Below are 21,647 nucleotides of genomic sequence, written 5' to 3' on the forward strand. Positions count from 1 at the left end.
CATCACTCTGACCTCTCCCCTTAGTGCTGTGCAGAGGTTTTAATTTGGCCTTTACCAGATAATCCAGTAGATTCTTGTTTCTCCTGTAGGCCGGGATGATCCTGTGGTCCTGCAGGACAGAAGACCCTGTGGTGTGGGAGAGGAATCTCCTTCTGCATCCTCTGACCAATGCCATAGTAGAAGGTGAATATGTGGTGACAAAGGGGAGACTGGAGCCCACAGTAATAGGCTTCTTCTCTAGAAATGACCTCTGGCATTTTCTAAGAAAGGTCCTAGAGTACCCCCTGGTGGACAAAGCGTGAAAGAGCACCCCGACTGCAACACGGAAATCCTCCTCTCTGCTGCATATTCTGTGAAACCTCAACAGTTGGGATTTGATTAAGCCAGCATATGTGTGCTTTGGGTGGAAGCTGGTCTTGAAGAGCAGAGCATGTGTGTCTGTCTCCTTAAAAAATACCTTAATGTCCAATGTGTGGGTTTCCTTAAATGTGTTACTTTTAAACGTTGTGGTGTCCAGAAAGTCAACAGAAGTCAAATTGTCGGTGGATTTAATTTTAATAGACTGATTGTGATTGTTGAGGGTGCACAGAAACACTTCAAAATCCTCCCTCGAGTGGGGCCACACACCCCAGATGTCGTCCAAATATCTATAATAATGCAGTGGCTTTTTAGGACATATTTTCAGGACTGATTCCTCCCACTCAGCCATAAAAATGTTAGCGTATGCAGGAGCAAACTTCTTCCCCATCGCTGTACCCTTGATTTGAAGGAAAAATTCCCCATTAAATTCAAAATCATTTTGGGTCAGATTGATCTCCAGTAACTGTAATAATTCTTTTTCTGGTCGCTTTTTGTCGGGGTGTTTCCGAAATGAATTCTTAACGGCCTGCATGCCTTCTTTTATGTCAATGTTTGTATAGAGACTATCAATATCTATGGTGAATAAAATTGAGTTGTCCGGAATGCGGAGTCTTTTAATTATCTCTACAAAGTGGTACGTGTCCTTTATGTAACTCGGGTGTGTGGTCGACAGAGGATTCAAAAAGTGGTCGAGGTACTCTGCAGTGTGATAAGTCTCGCTGCTGCAGTCAGACACGATGGGCCTGCCGGGAGGGATTTCATGTGGTTTACTCCACTTGGCAGGGTCCTTGTGTATTTTGGGCAGCATATAGAATAATCTGGCTCTAGGTACAGCGTCACCCATTAAATAATGCTTTTGTTTCAGATTAATAAACTTCTTCTCATGTAGAGTTAGGATGATTTTATTTACAATCGGGACAGTGTTTGGATAAATGGGGTGGGTCAATTTGGTGTAGTATTTGGGATCATTAAGCTGTCTGTAGCCTTCCCATAAATATTGCTCCCTGTCCAAGATCACTATAGAGCTGCCCTTATCTGCTGGTTTAATAACTATGTGTTTGTTATTAACTAGTTCATCAAGTGCCCGCACTTCCTCCCTACTGAGGTTAGGCGGCACGTGGTGAATTTTGAAGCGTGTGTTAAAATACCGAATGTCTGATTGTATTAGAGCAGTTATGGTGTGTGGTATTTGTGCCTGTACAGGAGCCCAGGACGATTTATAAATGAACGGGAGTCGTTCACACTCTCTCGAGTTTTCAAAATAAGCCGCCAGCTTTAACCTCCTGTGATACTGCTGTAGATCAAAGCGGCTCTGCTCTACAATCTGTTTATTAGTTCCCTTAGTGGGAATGAAATTTAACCCCCTGCCAAGGAGAGTGCGCTGTGCTTCAGTGAGTTTAAAGTGCTTAGTGAGGTTGATGACTAACTTATCCCCCTCCTGAGTAGGCAGGTTTATGGGGACAATTAGTTTAAGTAGTGAACCCAATTGTCAAATATGCGGGCAGCTGTGGCTCGGGTCCAGTGGATGTGATCCGGACCTGTGTGAAAGAGACCTGCTGGCAGCGCTGGGATGTACTCACACATTCTCGCAATAGCAGTGTTCAGATGTGTGAGGCGCAGTTTCTCCTTCGGGGGAAGATCTCCGGAGAAGTTGACCTGTGGCACAAAAACGTCAGCAGATGGAAAAGTCAGTCTAACGCTTCGGAGGGCCCTCTGCAGCTGTTTGATGGCCGTCTCCTGCGTTTTTTGGACACGGTTGTTGATGCCGAAGGCCAAAATGACCTTCTGCACCGTGACCTCAGAGGTCGTCTTGTTCATCAGGAGATCTGCGTTCCTGAAGGTGCCCCCTGGAAAAGCATCCACCTGCAGATCCTCGATGTTGTGGGCTGGCAGTTTGTACACATTGGAGTCTCCAATGATGAGCCACTTCCTGGTCACATGGAGACTCCAATCCTGTGCCTTCCGCGCGGTGGACTGGTGTCTGCATGGTCGCTGAGCTCCCTGCGGTGTCTGCAGGCCGGAAGTGGGAGTGGCCACCGGCCGGATCAGCTGGGTCTGCACCGCTGTCCTCAACCTGGTGGTGCTGATGGGCGTTAAGGGAACGTGCCTCACGTCCCTCTGCATCTGGGACCACGGCTCTCTCGCCTCCTGCTGCACCAGCTCCTCCAGGTTCCTCTGGGAGAACTCCACCTCGTCCGTGTTCGGGGCCACACACGGATTGCGCGGTGCGAAGGACCATACAGCAGAGGGTTAGGGTTAGGGTCAGGGTTAGGGTTAGGGTTAGGGTTAGGGTTAGGGTCAGGGTTAGGGTTAGGGTTAGGGTTAGGGTTAGGGTTAGGGTTAGGGAATAAATAGTTTTTGATGGACCTGCAAGCAGGACCATCTGTGCACTGTCCAGCACTGCCTCACAGCCCGCAGCTCTTAGTCCTCATTTAAGCCCTTAGGATACCTGGTGTTCAATTTATTGATCCAGCCCCTCTCCGCTCTCCTCCTCTGGGGAGCGCTCCATCCGGGGTTCATCTGGATCACACACACAGACACAGATTTCCAACCGTGCGAAATAAAATGTGCCACAAGTGGCGTCAGTGTTTTTTTCTTTTTAATGATGTTGTGTTTGTGTTGTGTGAAGCGGGTCGCGATGGTGTTCCCCGTCTCCCCCACATATTGTAATCCACATTGTACACACGTGATGAGGTAAACACAGTTCTTAGACTTGGTGTTTCCCCTGGCTGAGTTCAGAAAAACATCTCCCGTGCTGTGGCTTTGCAGCCATTTTCTGTGTTTAAAAAAGACATCACTCTGACCTCTCCCCTTAGTGCTGTGCAGAGGTTTTAATTTGGCCTTTACCAGATAATCCAGTAGATTCTTGTTTCTCCTGTAGGCCGGGATGATCCTGTGGTCCTGCAGGACAGAAGACCCTGTGGTGTGGGAGAGGAATCTCCTTCTGCATCCTCTGACCAATGCCATAGTAGAAGGTGAATATGTGGTGACAAAGGGGAGACTGGAGCCCACAGTAATAGGCTTCTTCTCTAGAAATGACCTCTGGCATTTTCTAAGAAAGGTCCTAGAGTACCCCCTGGTGGACAAAGCGTGAAAGAGCACCCCGACTGCAACACGGAAATCCTCCTCTCTGCTGCATATTCTGTGAAACCTCAACAGTTGGGATTTGATTAAGCCAGCATATGTGTGCTTTGGGTGGAAGCTGGTCTTGAAGAGCAGAGCATGTGTGTCTGTCTCCTTAAAAAATACCTTAATGTCCAATGTGTGGGTTTCCTTAAATGTGTTACTTTTAAACGTTGTGGTGTCCAGAAAGTCAACAGAAGTCAAATTGTCGGTGGATTTAATTTTAATAGACTGATTGTGATTGTTGAGGGTGCACAGAAACACTTCAAAATCCTCCCTCGAGTGGGGCCACACACCCCAGATGTCGTCCAAATATCTATAATAATGCAGTGGCTTTTTAGGACATATTTTCAGGACTGATTCCTCCCACTCAGCCATAAAAATGTTAGCGTATGCAGGAGCAAACTTCTTCCCCATCGCTGTACCCTTGATTTGAAGGAAAAATTCCCCATTAAATTCAAAATCATTTTGGGTCAGATTGATCTCCAGTAACTGTAATAATTCTTTTTCTGGTCGCTTTTTGTCGGGGTGTTTCCGAAATGAATTCTTAACGGCCTGCATGCCTTCTTTTATGTCAATGTTTGTATAGAGACTATCAATATCTATGGTGAATAAAATTGAGTTGTCCGGAATGCGGAGTCTTTTAATTATCTCTACAAAGTGGTACGTGTCCTTTATGTAACTCGGGTGTGTGGTCGACAGAGGATTCAAAAAGTGGTCGAGGTACTCTGCAGTGTGATAAGTCTCGCTGCTGCAGTCAGACACGATGGGCCTGCCGGGAGGGATTTCATGTGGTTTACTCCACTTGGCAGGGTCCTTGTGTATTTTGGGCAGCATATAGAATAATCTGGCTCTAGGTACAGCGTCACCCATTAAATAATGCTTTTGTTTCAGATTAATAAACTTCTTCTCATGTAGAGTTAGGATGATTTTATTTACAATCGGGACAGTGTTTGGATAAATGGGGTGGGTCAATTTGGTGTAGTATTTGGGATCATTAAGCTGTCTGTAGCCTTCCCATAAATATTGCTCCCTGTCCAAGATCACTATAGAGCTGCCCTTATCTGCTGGTTTAATAACTATGTGTTTGTTATTAACTAGTTCATCAAGTGCCCGCACTTCCTCCCTACTGAGGTTAGGCGGCACGTGGTGAATTTTGAAGCGTGTGTTAAAATACCGAATGTCTGATTGTATTAGAGCAGTTATGGTGTGTGGTATTTGTGCCTGTACAGGAGCCCAGGACGATTTATAAATGAACGGGAGTCGTTCACACTCTCTCGAGTTTTCAAAATAAGCCGCCAGCTTTAACCTCCTGTGATACTGCTGTAGATCAAAGCGGCTCTGCTCTACAATCTGTTTATTAGTTCCCTTAGTGGGAATGAAATTTAACCCCCTGCCAAGGAGAGTGCGCTGTGCTTCAGTGAGTTTAAAGTGCTTAGTGAGGTTGATGACTAACTTATCCCCCTCCTGAGTAGGCAGGTTTATGGGGACAATTAGTTTAAGTAGTGAACCCAATTGTCAAATATGCGGGCAGCTGTGGCTCGGGTCCAGTGGATGTGATCCGGACCTGTGTGAAAGAGACCTGCTGGCAGCGCTGGGATGTACTCACACATTCTCGCAATAGCAGTGTTCAGATGTGTGAGGCGCAGTTTCTCCTTCGGGGGAAGATCTCCGGAGAAGTTGACCTGTGGCACAAAAACGTCAGCAGATGGAAAAGTCAGTCTAACGCTTCGGAGGGCCCTCTGCAGCTGTTTGATGGCCGTCTCCTGCGTTTTTTGGACACGGTTGTTGATGCCGAAGGCCAAAATGACCTTCTGCACCGTGACCTCAGAGGTCGTCTTGTTCATCAGGAGATCTGCGTTCCTGAAGGTGCCCCCTGGAAAAGCATCCACCTGCAGATCCTCGATGTTGTGGGCTGGCAGTTTGTACACATTGGAGTCTCCAATGATGAGCCACTTCCTGGTCACATGGAGACTCCAATCCTGTGCCTTCCGCGCGGTGGACTGGTGTCTGCATGGTCGCTGAGCTCCCTGCGGTGTCTGCAGGCCGGAAGTGGGAGTGGCCACCGGCCGGATCAGCTGGGTCTGCACCGCTGTCCTCAACCTGGTGGTGCTGATGGGCGTTAAGGGAACGTGCCTCACGTCCCTCTGCATCTGGGACCACGGCTCTCTCGCCTCCTGCTGCACCAGCTCCTCCAGGTTCCTCTGGGAGAACTCCACCTCGTCCGTGTTCGGGGCCACACACGGATTGCGCGGTGCGAAGGACCATACAGCAGAGGGTTAGGGTTAGGGTCAGGGTTAGGGTTAGGGTTAGGGTTAGGGTCAGGGTTAGGGTTAGGGTTAGGGTTAGGGTTAGGGTTAGGGTTAGGGTTAGGGTTAGGGTTAGGTTGTGTGGTGAACGCGGTCCTCCGAAGGGGGCCACGGGGGTACTGGCACAAGGGGGACCATGGTTAAAAAGGGTTTTTTTTAGAAAAATTAAAACTGGAATAAAACAGATAAAAAGCAGGGGGAGAGGTTTAAAAAGAAGGGGGGAAAAAATGAGGAATAAAATAAGGCTGTATAATAGGCTGGCAGAGGCAGTGGTGGCTGGGCAGGAGGAGAGGGAGGGAAATAAATCGTCAAAAATAAGGGATAAAAAGAGATAAGAATGTGAGCTAAAAGGGAGGGGGGGGGGGGGAAAGAAAAAAGAAAGGGGAGGGGGGCTGTTTTGGTGGGGGAAGGAATATGAGTGGAATGGGAAAAAGAAAGATAAACTGAAACACCGGTGTTCCCTGAGAAAAGAAGGCCATTTAAAATTCATATGCATAGTACAAATACACCACATCTAGATTTAAAAAAATATATATAAATAAATAAATAGCTAAATATTCACATGTCAGGAAAATAAGTTAAATACACCACATCTAGGAAAAAAAGATTTATAAAAGATAAATAAATATAGATAAGGATAAATATATAAATAAATGAATATATAAAAAGAATAAATAAATATAAAATATATATAAAAAAATGGAAGTAGAAAGAATTCATATTGAGACAAAAGTGCTCAAGGGATGGGGAAGGTAAGAAAACATGCAAAAAACGGGAACACTGGGGGAGGATAAGTGCCGTAAGGGTGTTAAAGTTTATCCAAGGGTTCCTTCCAAATGTATAGGTCGGCTTTCAATTCGTCCTGCAAGGGAGACTCCAGAAGGAAGGTTAAAAGGTGAGTGGTTTGGAAAAAGGAGGGGGGCAAGTTAATTAGGAGTGTAGGGGGGTGGGAAGTTAAAAGACAGACTGGGTTAGTACTTCTCATTGAGGCCAAAGGGGTCTATAGTTCCCAGTCTGTGGATCCATCTCCTCTCTGCCGCTTGCCGTTGTGTTGTGCTCCACTGCCTGCTGCCCTCGAGGCCCAAACTGTGGAGGCCAAGCGAGCCATGGAGTTTAAAATGATTATAAAGGACGCTGGTGCCTTTGCCACTCTTGATCAAGTTAAAATGCTGCTTTATGCGGAGGTGCAGTTCATTCTTGGTCTCCCCCACATACAGCTTGTGGCAGGTCCCGCACCTGATGGCATAGATGACGTTACAGTCAATAGGTCGTAGGACCTGCCCGATGTTGTAGCCAATTCTAGACTGGGGGTTAAAAATGTGGGGAAGACGAATAAAACAGATCTCCGATTCTCGAGACGCTTCCTTTTTATTTTCTTTTTTATTTAAATTAGTGTGAACCAGGAAATCCTTAAGGTTCTTGTTCCGGCGAAAGGCGGAGATCACACGAGTGTCCTCCAGTGCGGCACAGCGTTCCCTCGTCCCCTGGAAGTTCTGCTTCACGGTCTTCAAGAACTTGTGCGTGCAGCTATTATAAGTTAGAACCAGAGGGACGAGGGACTGGGTTGGTGGTTGTTGGTTGCTGTCGCCGCTCCTGAAGGATTCGGCAACCTCCGCCTTGATCGTTCTAAGGAAGCGCCTCGAGTAGCCCCTGGACCTCAATGCTTTAAAAAGGGTGACGGTTGCCTCCTCCACATGGGCAGGGAGGGTGCAAATCCTGTGGAACCGGATCAACTGGGATTTGATGAGACCTCTGTACGTGTGTTTGGGGTGGTAACTCGATTTGTGTAAAAGGGCGTGACGGTCCGTGTCTTTAAAGTATACCTTAGTGGCCAGAGTTTTGGTCTGGTCGTCGGAGGTCCGAAAGAAGGCAATCGTATCAAGGAACTCAACTGCCAGATGTTGAAGGTTGTGTTTGAGTTTGATTTTAGGGTGATGTGCATTTAAAGTGTCCAAAAATGTGTGAAACTGTTCCTCAGTGTGGTCCCAGACGCCGAAGATGTCGTCCAAGTACCGGAAGTAGATGAGGGGCTTGTATTGGAGTTTGGTGAAGGCTGCTCTCTCCCAATGGGCCAGGTATATATCCGCATAGGCCGGGGAATACTTCCGGCCCATAGCGCACCCACACAACTGGAGATAATATTTGTTATTAAATGAGAAATCGTTCCGAGTCAGGGTGATGTGTAGTAGTTGCAACAGTTCTTTATCTGGTCTGGCCGGGTCGGGGTGCTGTTTAAAAATGTCCTGAATGGCAATGAGGCCTAATGAAGTTTCAATATTTGTGTAGAGGGAGTCTATGTCTATGGAGAAAAGAAAACTATGACCGGGTACTTTAACATTATTGATTATCTGGACGAATTGATATGTGTCTTTAAGATAACTGGGGTGTAATTTGGAGAGAGGGTTGATATAATGATCAATGTATTCTGTGATATTGTAGGGCTCGGAACCGCAATCGCTGACTATGGGGCGGCCGACCGGAACAACAAAGGGGACCGTCCAGGTTTCCGGAGGCTTATGAATCTTGGGGAGCAAGTAGAAGAGGCGGGGCCTGGGTTCCTCCGGACCGTCCAAATACTGTTTCTGTTTTGAGTTGATATAATGATTGTTTAAAAGGCTATGTGTGATGTCTCGAATTAAATGTTGTGTAGCTATTTGTAATGAATGTGTGAGTGGTGCATAATATGTGTGGTTTTTTAATTGTCTGTCTGCTTCTAATATGTAATTATGTCTGTCCTGTAAAACTATTTGGCCCCCTTTGTCCGCTGGTTTGATGACTATGTGTTTGCTATTGCCCAATGTTTTAAGAATGTGTTTGTGTTGTAAGCTAATGTTGGACTGTGTGTGCATATGGGGGCTCCATTTTGTCAGTGCTAGCAAGTTGTCCTGAATGAGTTGGTTGATTTCTGGTGAGATGGTGTTTGGGGACGGTTCCCAGGAGGACGGTCCGGTAAAGGGTACAGGCTCCCGCCTCGGGGCTCCCCAGAAGTGATCTAGCAGTTTAAGCCTCCTGTGAAAAGTGTGGAGATCCCCCCTGAGCTCCGGCCGGGTTGGAGGTTTGGGAGTGGGGATGAAGGTGAGTCCTTTTTCCAAAATCTCCAACTGTGTGGGTGTGAGGGAGAGGGCAGAGCAAAGGTTAGTGATGTTTGTAAGAGGGGGAGATGTGTGGTCACATTCCTCCCCCTTCAGCAGTTTAAATGTGTTTTCCAGTACTGGAAGATCATCTCCGCCGTCTGGGGTGTCCAATGTATGTGATCCGGGGTGACCTGAAAGAGAAGGGGGTTTATTTCCGGGATAAAGTTATACTTGTTGGCAAGGATGGTGTTGAGGTGATTGAGGAGTGAACGTGTATTGGGTGGTAAGTGTGGTGAAAAATTAATGATGGGAATGTGAATGGTTGCGTTGGGGAATTTGGCTTTAGCAGTTCTCCATAATAGAGCCAGGTTCTTGGAGATGGTGACGGTGGTGTTGAGGGAGAGGCAGTTGATTATTCCTACAGAAAGGATGACCTGAGTGGTCTCTGGGTGAGGGGTGAGTTTGAAGAGGATGTCGAAAATATTCTTAAAGCTTGCACCAGGATAGCTATCTATTTGGATGTCGGGGTCTGAGAAAGAAGGGATGCGGGCCAGGTTCGAGTCCCCGATCACGACCACCTTCTTAGAGACCTCCAACGACCAGAACTTGGCCTTCTGAAAGGTTTTGCCGTGTTTATATGGTTCTGTACGTGGTGGGGGGCCGGATGGTGTCAAGAGGTCACTGCTGGAATCGGTGGCGGGCGTTTCAGGTGGTGGGATTGAGGTCAGTGTTGGACCGACTGTCCCTGCCATCATCATGTTATTTTCAACGCCCGCCTCAGTTGTTATCTGGTCATCAGCAGGACCGATGACAACCTGCTCCGGCTCCCTCTGCTGTTGAAGTGTTTCTGAAGAGAGAAAAGAGATGGTGTTACTACATGGGAGAGCAACATTATTGTAAGGGAGGGTGAGGGGGTGTGAAGTGTCTATGTGTACGGGGGGAGTGGTGGGTGAAGGCGCGGGGGGGGCACCAGGACGAATAGCTCTCCGAGTAAGGCGTTGGACTACTCTCTGGGAGAGAGGATGCACCATGACTTTAACTGTTCTTTCTGGGTTCCGCCTGAGAGTGGGTGGAGGAGTCCTGGTGGGGTTGTCCGCGCCTTTAGGGGAAGTACAGAGGTCTCCATCAGGTGAAAGGGGGAGAGGGGGGAATAAAGAGGAAATAGGAGGGACTGGAGAGTTAAGACGAGGTAAGGGGGTGTTGGAGAGGGAGGGGGGCGTGGAAGGGGGTGGAGGGATCAGTGAAGTGATGGGTAGAGTGATGATGGGGGAAGGCAGTTTGGTATTACAGAGGGTGAGAGGGGTGGGGGGTCGTTGACCTAAATGGTGTAAACAAGGAGAGTTGGACGCTTCAGGAAGGGGAGGGTACTCCAGGGGGGAGAGTCGGGGAGGGGAAGGCACCTCCTCCGCAGCCGGGTTGGTGATGGTCTCCCGCAGTGTGTTAATCGAGGAGGAGGTGAGCTTCCTCCCATACCTCGATCTCCCCCACTGGATCGCTTTATTGAAGGGGATTGGGTTAAAGGGAGGGAGGTTCTCCAAACCTCCAGAGATGACGGACTGATAATGTTGGCGGAGAATGTGCATATTGTTGGTCATCCAGGTGTCTGTGTTTTCTTTGATCTTGGTGCGGGTGATGTCATTGGGTGAAGAGGGCTTGATGAAGGAGGAAAGGCGAATTACCTGTCTCATCATGCCCTGTGGGAATGTATGGGTGTTGAGTGTAGTGTCCAGAATTTCTGTGTGATGAATGGCCTGTAATAGTTTAAAGTAGAGTTTGGCTAATAAAAATGTGTCTGCAGGTAAACTATGTGTGGTTCGCGGATTTCTCCTTAGGTTGGGGAGGAGGGGACGAGGGCCATGGTTGGGACCCTCTTCACTTCTCGGCCCCAGAGGAGATGAAATGTGTGTAGGAAGACTATGTGTAAGTGGTGTTAAACTCATCAAAGGCAGAAGAGGTCCAGGGTTATGGGTGATACGTGTAGGGCGATTATGTGTGTGTGCCTTATGTAGGGTTCTCCCTGAAAGGGGGAGAAGGGGTCGAGGGCCATGGCAAAGGCCCCCACCCCCTCTCAACCCGGGAGGAGAACCCAGCAGAGAAAAGCGGTTTTGGAGGGGAAGGGACATGGTTAAGAGCCGGAAAGGGGAGGAAAGAAAAGGGGGAAAGGGGGAAGAAAAAAGGGTAATGGGGTGAGTGAGGGGAAAGATGGCCGAAAAGTGACAAGGTTGAAACCGGTTTGATCCACAGGAAAAGCAGGGGAGACAACCAGAAAAAGATACTTTTATTAACAATAAAAAATGGAGGAGATAAAAAACCAGAAATCAATAAAGGAATAAAATACCATACACAATTAAGGAAGCAAGAAAAAATAATCAGGCGTGAAAAAAAGGAAGGTGGAACTTACAGGTCTTAAAATGATTTTTTCGTTGCTGTTTGAAGTAAACCTTTAAAAAACCAGGGTGTTAAAAAGTGGGAGGGGGAGGCCGTGCAGGAGAAATAGGCTTATCCCCCTCAGGTTCAAAACTTCATAAAAAGACCGTATTACTGTTCAGGGTTGGGGTAAAAGAGGCTTTAAAGTAAGGTTAAAAAGTGAGTCTCTGGTGTGCACACCTTGAAAAAAGATTGTTTGTGGGACTCACCGTTCAGCGTCAATACCCAGGAGGTTCCATTGTTAAAAAAGTGAGGTAAAATCCATTCCTTGGAAAAAATAAAAAGTGGTTTAAAAACCAAGTAACAGTTTTTGGTAAAGGAAAGGTAAAAAGATAAAACACTAAGAGGATAAAATCCCGACGTTTCGCCGTGTAGGCTTCTTCAGGAGAATGTGAGGGGGCCACCTGATCAGCAGTGGTTTAAAAAGAAAAGTTTGGGGGCTGGACATCCCTCAGCGTGAGTAGGATTGGTCCAGCTCATTCTTCCATCAGGTGGCATGGGATGAAGGGGGCCCAAGGGGGCGAGGAACACAAATAGGGATGAGATTGTACTTGTTTGTGTAAAACCTTCAAAAGGGTTAATTGTGTATTGTAAAATAAGAGAAATGATCAAAAGAAAGGAATATAAGATGAAGAATAATATGAAAAAAAATAAATAAAAGTAAAACAACATTTTATTGAAAAGAAATTAAATATCCACAAACAAAAAGCGATAAAGTAAAGAAATTAGGGTTCCGACTTCCCAATGATCTAAAATGGAAGTGTTGGGTGGTTAGGGTTAGGGCCAAGGGTCCGAGTGGTTAAGTTTAGGATAAGAAATAAGGGAGTGGGTTACTTGAAGGATAAACCCAGGTTAATGGTAAGAAACTACAAGGGACTACAAAGATGGCGGGTGGGGCCCCTGATAAAAACTACAAGGGACTACAGAGATGGCTGTTGAGTCCGGGAAGGATAAAAACCACAAGGGACTGGAAAAATGGCAATTGGGTCCAGGGTCGGAGAAGGGTCGGTCACCAGCGTCGAAGGTAAAAGAAATAAAAAAAGGCGGGGGTTTCAGGGAAGGTAAAAGGAATTTAAGATGATAAAAATAAAGGAATAAAAGACATTTAAAAAAAAGGGGGGGGGGGAAGGGGAGAGGGAATAAGACCAAAAGAATAACGGATAAGATAAAGAGGTATGATATACATGCGACTCTTTAAATTCATAAGTAAGGTCCCCCTAGGCACTGACAGGGTTAGGTTGTGTGGTGAACGCGGTCCTCCGAAGGGGGCCACGGGGGTACTGGCACAAGGGGGACCATGGTTAAAAAGGTTTTTTTTTAGAAAAATTAAAACTGGAATAAAACAGATAAAAAGCAGGGGGAGAGGTTTAAAAAGAAGGGGGGAAAAAATGAGGAATAAAACAAGGCTGTATAATAGGCTGGCAGAGGCAGTGGTGGCTGGGCAGGAGGAGAGGGAGGGAAATAAATCGTCAAAAATAAGGGATAAAAAGAGATAAGAATGTGAGCTAAAAGGGAGGGGGGGGGGGGGGAAAGAAAAAAGAAAGGGGAGGGGGGCTGTTTTGGTGGGGGAAGGAATATGAGTGGAATGGGAAAAAGAAAGATAAACTGAAACACCGGTGTTCCCTGAGAAAAGAAGGCCATTTAAAATTCATATGCATAGTACAAATACACCACATCTAGATTTAAAAAAATATATATAAATAAATAAATAGCTAAATATTCACATGTCAGGAAAATAAGTTAAATACACCACATCTAGGAAAAAAAGATTTATAAAAGATAAATAAATATAGATAAGGATAAATATATAAATAAATGAATATATAAAAAGAATAAATAAATATAAAATATATATAAAAAAATGGAAGTAGAAAGAATTCATATTGAGACAAAAGTGCTCAAGGGATGGGGAAGGTAAGAAAACATGCAAAAAACGGGAACACTGGGGGAGGATAAGTGCCGTAAGGGTGTTAAAGTTTATCCAAGGGTTCCTTCCAAATGTATAGGTCGGCTTTCAATTCGTCCTGCAAGGGAGACTCCAGAAGGAAGGTTAAAAGGTGAGTGGTTTGGAAAAAGGAGGGGGGCAAGTTAATTAGGAGTGTAGGGGGGTGGGAAGTTAAAAGACAGACTGGGTTAGTACTTCTCATTGAGGCCAAAGGGGTCTATAGTTCCCAGTCTGTGGATCCATCTCCTCTCTGCCGCTTGCCGTTGTGTTGTGCTCCACTGCCTGCTGCCCTCGAGGCCCAAACTGTGGAGGCCAAGCGAGCCATGGAGTTTAAAATGATTATAAAGGACGCTGGTGCCTTTGCCACTCTTGATCAAGTTAAAATGCTGCTTTATGCGGAGGTGCAGTTCATTCTTGGTCTCCCCCACATACAGCTTGTGGCAGGTCCCGCACCTGATGGCATAGATGACGTTACAGTCAATAGGTCGTAGGACCTGCCCGATGTTGTAGCCAATTCTAGACTGGGGGTTAAAAATGTGGGGAAGACGAATAAAACAGATCTCCGATTCTCGAGACGCTTCCTTTTTATTTTCTTTTTTATTTAAATTAGTGTGAACCAGGAAATCCTTAAGGTTCTTGTTCCGGCGAAAGGCGGAGATCACACGAGTGTCCTCCAGTGCGGCACAGCGTTCCCTCGTCCCCTGGAAGTTCTGCTTCACGGTCTTCAAGAACTTGTGCGTGCAGCTATTATAAGTTAGAACCAGAGGGACGAGGGACTGGGTTGGTGGTTGTTGGTTGCTGTCGCCGCTCCTGAAGGATTCGGCAACCTCCGCCTTGATCGTTCTAAGGAAGCGCCTCGAGTAGCCCCTGGACCTCAATGCTTTAAAAAGGGTGACGGTTGCCTCCTCCACATGGGCAGGGAGGGTGCAAATCCTGTGGAACCGGATCAACTGGGATTTGATGAGACCTCTGTACGTGTGTTTGGGGTGGTAACTCGATTTGTGTAAAAGGGCGTGACGGTCCGTGTCTTTAAAGTATACCTTAGTGGCCAGAGTTTTGGTCTGGTCGTCGGAGGTCCGAAAGAAGGCAATCGTATCAAGGAACTCAACTGCCAGATGTTGAAGGTTGTGTTTGAGTTTGATTTTAGGGTGATGTGCATTTAAAGTGTCCAAAAATGTGTGAAACTGTTCCTCAGTGTGGTCCCAGACGCCGAAGATGTCGTCCAAGTACCGGAAGTAGATGAGGGGCTTGTATTGGAGTTTGGTGAAGGCTGCTCTCTCCCAATGGGCCAGGTATATATCCGCATAGGCCGGGGAATACTTCCGGCCCATAGCGCACCCACACAACTGGAGATAATATTTGTTATTAAATGAGAAATCGTTCCGAGTCAGGGTGATGTGTAGTAGTTGCAACAGTTCTTTATCTGGTCTGGCCGGGTCGGGGTGCTGTTTAAAAATGTCCTGAATGGCAATGAGGCCTAATGAAGTTTCAATATTTGTGTAGAGGGAGTCTATGTCTATGGAGAAAAGAAAACTATGACCGGGTACTTTAACATTATTGATTATCTGGACGAATTGATATGTGTCTTTAAGATAACTGGGGTGTAATTTGGAGAGAGGGTTGATATAATGATCAATGTATTCTGTGATATTGTAGGACTCGGAACCGCAATCGCTGACTATGGGGCGGCCGACCGGAACAACAAAGGGGACCGTCCAGGTTTCCGGAGGCTTATGAATCTTGGGGAGCAAGTAGAAGAGGCGGGGCCTGGGTTCCTCCGGACCGTCCAAATACTGTTTCTGTTTTGAGTTGATATAATGATTGTTTAAAAGGCTATGTGTGATGTCTCGAATTAAATGTTGTGTAGCTATTTGTAATGAATGTGTGAGTGGTGCATAATATGTGTGGTTTTTTAATTGTCTGTCTGCTTCTAATATGTAATTATGTCTGTCCTGTAAAACTATTTGGCCCCCTTTGTCCGCTGGTTTGATGACTATGTGTTTGCTATTGCCCAATGTTTTAAGAATGTGTTTGTGTTGTAAGCTAATGTTGGACTGTGTGTGCATATGGGGGCTCCATTTTGTCAGTGCTAGCAAGTTGTCCTGAATGAGTTGGTTGATTTCTGGTGAGATGGTGTTTGGGGACGGTTCCCAGGAGGACGGTCCGGTAAAGGGTACAGGCTCCCGCCTCGGGGCTCCCCAGAAGTGATCTAGCAGTTTAAGCCTCCTGTGAAAAGTGTGGAGATCCCCCCTGAGCTCCGGCCGGGTTGGAGGTTTGGGAGTGGGGATGAAGGTGAGTCCTTTTTCCAAAATCTCCAACTGTGTGGGTGTGAGGGAGAGGGCAGAGCAAAGGTTAGTGATGTTTGTAAGAGGGGGAGATGTGTGGTCACATTCCTCCCCCTTCAGCAGTTTAAATGTGTTTTCCAGTACTGGAAGATCATCTCCGCCGTCTGGGGTGTCCAATGTATGTGATCCGGGGTGACCTGAAAGAGAAGGGGGTTTATTTCCGGGATAAAGTTATACTTGTTGGCAAGGATGGTGTTGAGGTGATTGAGGAGTGAACGTGTATTGGGTGGTAAGTGTGGTGAAAAATTAATGATGGGAATGTGAATGGTTGCGTTGGGGAATTTGGCTTTAGCAGTTCTCCATAATAGAGCCAGGTTCTTGGAGATGGTGACGGTGGTGTTGAGGGAGAGGCAGTTGATTATTCCTACAGAAAGGATGACCTGAGTGGTCTCTGGGTGAGGGGTGAGTTTGAAGAGGATGTCGAAAATATTCTTAAAGCTTGCACCAGGATAGCTATCTATTTGGATGTCGGGGTCTGAGAAAGAAGGGATGCGGGCCAGGTTCGAGTCCCCGATCACGACCACCTTCTTAGAGACCTCCAACGACCAGAACTTGGCCTTCTGAAAGGTTTTGCCGTGTTTATATGGTTCTGTACGTGGTGGGGGGCCGGATGGTGTCAAGAGGTCACTGCTGGAATCGGTGGCGGGCGTTTCAGGTGGTGGGATTGAGGTCAGTGTTGGACCGACTGTCCCTGCCATCATCATGTTATTTTCAACGCCCGCCTCAGTTGTTATCTGGTCATCAGCAGGACCGATGACAACCTGCTCCGGCTCCCTCTGCTGTTGAAGTGTTTCTGAAGAGAGAAAAGAGATGGTGTTACTACATGGGAGAGCAACATTATTGTAAGGGAGGGTGAGGGGGTGTGAAGTGTCTATGTGTACGGGGGGAGTGGTGGGTGAAGGCGCGGGGGGGGCACCAGGACGAATAGCTCTCCGAGTAAGGCGTTGGACTACTCTCTGGGAGAGAGGATGCACCATGACTTTAACTGTTCTTTCTGGGTTCCGCCTGAGAGTGGGTGGAGGAGTCCTGGTGGGGTTGTCCGCGCCTTTAGGGGAAGTACAGAGGTCTCCATCAGGTGAAAGGGGGAGAGGGGGGAATAAAGAGGAAATAGGAGGGACTGGAGAGTTAAGACGAGGTAAGGGGGTGTTGGAGAGGGAGGGGGGCGTGGAAGGGGGTGGAGGGATCAGTGAAGTGATGGGTAGAGTGATGATGGGGGAAGGCAGTTTGGTATTACAGAGGGTGAGAGGGGTGGGGGGTCGTTGACCTAAATGGTGTAAACAAGGAGAGTTGGACGCTTCAGGAAGGGGAGGGTACTCCAGGGGGGAGAGTCGGGGAGGGGAAGGCACCTCCTCCGCAGCCGGGTTGGTGATGGTCTCCCGCAGTGTGTTAATCGAGGAGGAGGTGAGCTTCCTCCCATACCTCGATCTCCCCCACTGGATCGCTTTATTGAAGGGGATTGGGTTAAAGGGAGGGAGGTTCTCCAAACCTCCAGAGATGACGGACTGATAATGTTGGCGGAGAATGTGCATATTGTTGGTCATCCAGGTGTCTGTGTTTTCTTTGATCTTGGTGCGGGTGATGTCATTGGGTGAAGAGGGCTTGATGAAGGAGGAAAGGCGAATTACCTGTCTCATCATGCCCTGTGGGAATGTATGGGTGTTGAGTGTAGTGTCCAGAATTTCTGTGTGATGAATGGCCTGTAATAGTTTAAAGTAGAGTTTGGCTAATAAAAATGTGTCTGCAGGTAAACTATGTGTGGTTCGCGGATTTCTCCTTAGGTTGGGGAGGAGGGGACGAGGGCCATGGTTGGGACCCTCTTCACTTCTCGGCCCCAGAGGAGATGAAATGTGTGTAGGAAGACTATGTGTAAGTGGTGTTAAACTCATCAAAGGCAGAAGAGGTCCAGGGTTATGGGTGATACGTGTAGGGCGATTATGTGTGTGTGCCTTATGTAGGGTTCTCCCTGAAAGGGGGAGAAGGGGTCGAGGGCCATGGCAAAGGCCCCCACCCCCTCTCAACCCGGGAGGAGAACCCAGCAGAGAAAAGCGGTTTTGGAGGGGAAGGGACATGGTTAAGAGCCGGAAAGGGGAGGAAAGAAAAGGGGGAAAGGGGGAAGAAAAAAGGGTAATGGGGTGAGTGAGGGGAAAGATGGCCGAAAAGTGACAAGGTTGAAACCGGTTTGATCCACAGGAAAAGCAGGGGAGACAACCAGAAAAAGATACTTTTATTAACAATAAAAAATGGAGGAGATAAAAAACCAGAAATCAATAAAGGAATAAAATACCATACACAATTAAGGAAGCAAGAAAAAATAATCAGGCGTGAAAAAAAGGAAGGTGGAACTTACAGGTCTTAAAATGATTTTTTCGTTGCTGTTTGAAGTAAACCTTTAAAAAACCAGGGTGTTAAAAAGTGGGAGGGGGAGGCCGTGCAGGAGAAATAGGCTTATCCCCCTCAGGTTCAAAACTTCATAAAAAGACCGTATTACTGTTCAGGGTTGGGGTAAAAGAGGCTTTAAAGTAAGGTTAAAAAGTGAGTCTCTGGTGTGCACACCTTGAAAAAAGATTGTTTGTGGGACTCACCGTTCAGCGTCAATACCCAGGAGGTTCCATTGTTAAAAAAGTGAGGTAAAATCCATTCCTTGGAAAAAATAAAAAGTGGTTTAAAAACCAAGTAACAGTTTTTGGTAAAGGAAAGGTAAAAAGATAAAACACTAAGAGGATAAAATCCCGACGTTTCGCCGTGTAGGCTTCTTCAGGAGAATGTGAGGGGGCCACCTGATCAGCAGTGGTTTAAAAAGAAAAGTTTGGGGGCTGGACATCCCTCAGCGTGAGTAGGATTGGTCCAGCTCATTCTTCCATCAGGTGGCATGGGATGAAGGGGGCCCAAGGGGGCGAGGAACACAAATAGGGATGAGATTGTACTTGTTTGTGTAAAACCTTCAAAAGGGTTAATTGTGTATTGTAAAATAAGAGAAATGATCAAAAGAAAGGAATATAAGATGAAGAATAATATGAAAAAAAATAAATAAAAGTAAAACAACATTTTATTGAAAAGAAATTAAATATCCACAAACAAAAAGCGATAAAGTAAAGAAATTAGGGTTCCGACTTCCCAATGATCTAAAATGGAAGTGTTGGGTGGTTAGGGTTAGGGCCAAGGGTCCGAGTGGTTAAGTTTAGGATAAGAAATAAGGGAGTGGGTTACTTGAAGGATAAACCCAGGTTAATGGTAAGAAACTACAAGGGACTACAAAGATGGCGGGTGGGGCCCCTGATAAAAACTACAAGGGACTACAGAGATGGCTGTTGAGTCCGGGAAGGATAAAAACCACAAGGGACTGGAAAAATGGCAATTGGGTCCAGGGTCGGAGAAGGGTCGGTCACCAGCGTCGAAGGTAAAAGAAATAAAAAAAGGCGGGGGTTTCAGGGAAGGTAAAAGGAATTTAAGATGATAAAAATAAAGGAATAAAAGACATTTAAAAAAAAGGGGGGGGGGGAAGGGGAGAGGGAATAAGACCAAAAGAATAACGGATAAGATAAAGAGGTATGATATACATGCGACTCTTTAAATTCATAAGTAAGGTCCCCCTAGGCACTGACAGGGTTAGGTTGTGTGGTGAACGCGGTCCTCCGAAGGGGGCCACGGGGGTACTGGCACAAGGGGGACCATGGTTAAAAAGGGTTTTTTTTAGAAAAATTAAAACTGGAATAAAACAGATAAAAAGCAGGGGGAGAGGTTTAAAAAGAAGGGGGGAAAAAATGAGGAATAAAACAAGGCTGTATAATAGGCTGGCAGAGGCAGTGGTGGCTGGGCAGGAGGAGAGGGAGGGAAATAAATCGTCAAAAATAAGGGATAAAAAGAGATAAGAATGTGAGCTAAAAGGGAGGGGGGGGGGGGGGGAAAGAAAAAAGAAAGGGGAGGGGGGCTGTTTTGGTGGGGGAAGGAATATGAGTGGAATGGGAAAAAGAAAGATAAACTGAAACACCGGTGTTCCCTGAGAAAAGAAGGCCATTTAAAATTCATATGCATAGTACAAATACACCACATCTAGATTTAAAAAAATAAATAAATAAATAAATAGCTAAATATTCACATGTCAGGAAAATAAGTTAAATACACCACATCTAGGAAAAAAAGATTTATAAAAGATAAATAAATATAGATAAGGATAAATATATAAATAAATGAATATATAAAAAGAATAAATAAATATAAAATATATATAAAAAAATGGAAGTAGAAAGAATTCATATTGAGACAAAAGTGCTCAAGGGATGGGGAAGGTAAGAAAACATGCAAAAAACGGGAACACTGGGGGAGGATAAGTGCCGTAAGGGTGTTAAAGTTTATCCAAGGGTTCCTTCCAAATGTATAGGTCGGCTTTCAATTCGTCCTGCAAGGGAGACTCCAGAAGGAAGGTTAAAAGGTGAGTGGTTTGGAAAAAGGAGGGGGGCAAGTTAATTAGGAGTGTAGGGGGGTGGGAAGTTAAAAGACAGACTGGGTTAGTACTTCTCATTGAGGCCAAAGGGGTCTATAGTTCCCAGTCTGTGGATCCATCTCCTCTCTGCCGCTTGCCGTTGTGTTGTGCTCCACTGCCTGCTGCCCTCGAGGCCCAAACTGTGGAGGCCAAGCGAGCCATGGAGTTTAAAATGATTATAAAGGACGCTGGTGCCTTTGCCACTCTTGATCAAGTTAAAATGCTGCTTTATGCGGAGGTGCAGTTCATTCTTGGTCTCCCCCACATACAGCTTGTGGCAGGTCCCGCACCTGATGGCATAGATGACGTTACAGTCAATAGGTCGTAGGACCTGCCCGATGTTGTAGCCAATTCTAGACTGGGGGTTAAAAATGTGGGGAAGACGAATAAAACAGATCTCCGATTCTCGAGACGCTTCCTTTTTATTTTCTTTTTTATTTAAATTAGTGTGAACCAGGAAATCCCTAAGGTTCTTGTTCCGGCGAAAGGCGGAGATCACACGAGTGTCCTCCAGTGCGGCACAGCGTTCCCTCGTCCCCTGGAAGTTCTGCTTCACGGTCTTCAAGAACTTGTGCGTGCAGCTATTATAAGTTAGAACCAGAGGGACGAGGGACTGGGTTGGTGGTTGTTGGTTGCTGTCGCCGCTCCTGAAGGATTCGGCAACCTCCGCCTTGATCGTTCTAAGGAAGCGCCTCGAGTAGCCCCTGGACCTCAATGCTTTAAAAAGGGTGACGGTTGCCTCCTCCACATGGGCAGGGAGGGTGCAAATCCTGTGGAACCGGATCAACTGGGATTTGATGAGACCTCTGTACGTGTGTTTGGGGTGGTAACTCGATTTGTGTAAAAGGGCGTGACGGTCCGTGTCTTTAAAGTATACCTTAGTGGCCAGAGTTTTGGTCTGGTCGTCGGAGGTCCGAAAGAAGGCAATCGTATCAAGGAACTCAACTGCCAGATGTTGAAGGTTGTGTTTGAGTTTGATTTTAGGGTGATGTGCATTTAAAGTGTCCAAAAATGTGTGAAACTGTTCCTCAGTGTGGTCCCAGACGCCGAAGATGTCGTCCAAGTACCGGAAGTAGATGAGGGGCTTGTATTGGAGTTTGGTGAAGGCTGCTCTCTCCCAATGGGCCAGGTATATATCCGCATAGGCCGGGGAATACTTCCGGCCCATAGCGCACCCACACAACTGGAGATAATATTTGTTATTAAATGAGAAATCGTTCCGAGTCAGGGTGATGTGTAGTAGTTGCAACAGTTCTTTATCTGGTCTGGCCGGGTCGGGGTGCTGTTTAAAAATGTCCTGAATGGCAATGAGGCCTAATGAAGTTTCAATATTTGTGTAGAGGGAGTCTATGTCTATGGAGAAAAGAAAACTATGACCGGGTACTTTAACATTATTGATTATCTGGACGAATTGATATGTGTCTTTAAGATAACTGGGGTGTAATTTGGAGAGAGGGTTGATATAATGATCAATGTATTCTGTGATATTGTAGGACTCGGAACCGCAATCGCTGACTATGGGGCGGCCGACCGGAACAACAAAGGGGACCGTCCAGGTTTCCGGAGGCTTATGAATCTTGGGGA

The sequence above is a fragment of the Gasterosteus aculeatus genome, chromosome Y (genome assembly GCF_964276395.1).
Source record: "Gasterosteus aculeatus chromosome Y, fGasAcu3.hap1.1, whole genome shotgun sequence".
Lineage (NCBI taxonomy): Eukaryota > Metazoa > Chordata > Actinopteri > Perciformes > Gasterosteidae > Gasterosteus > Gasterosteus aculeatus.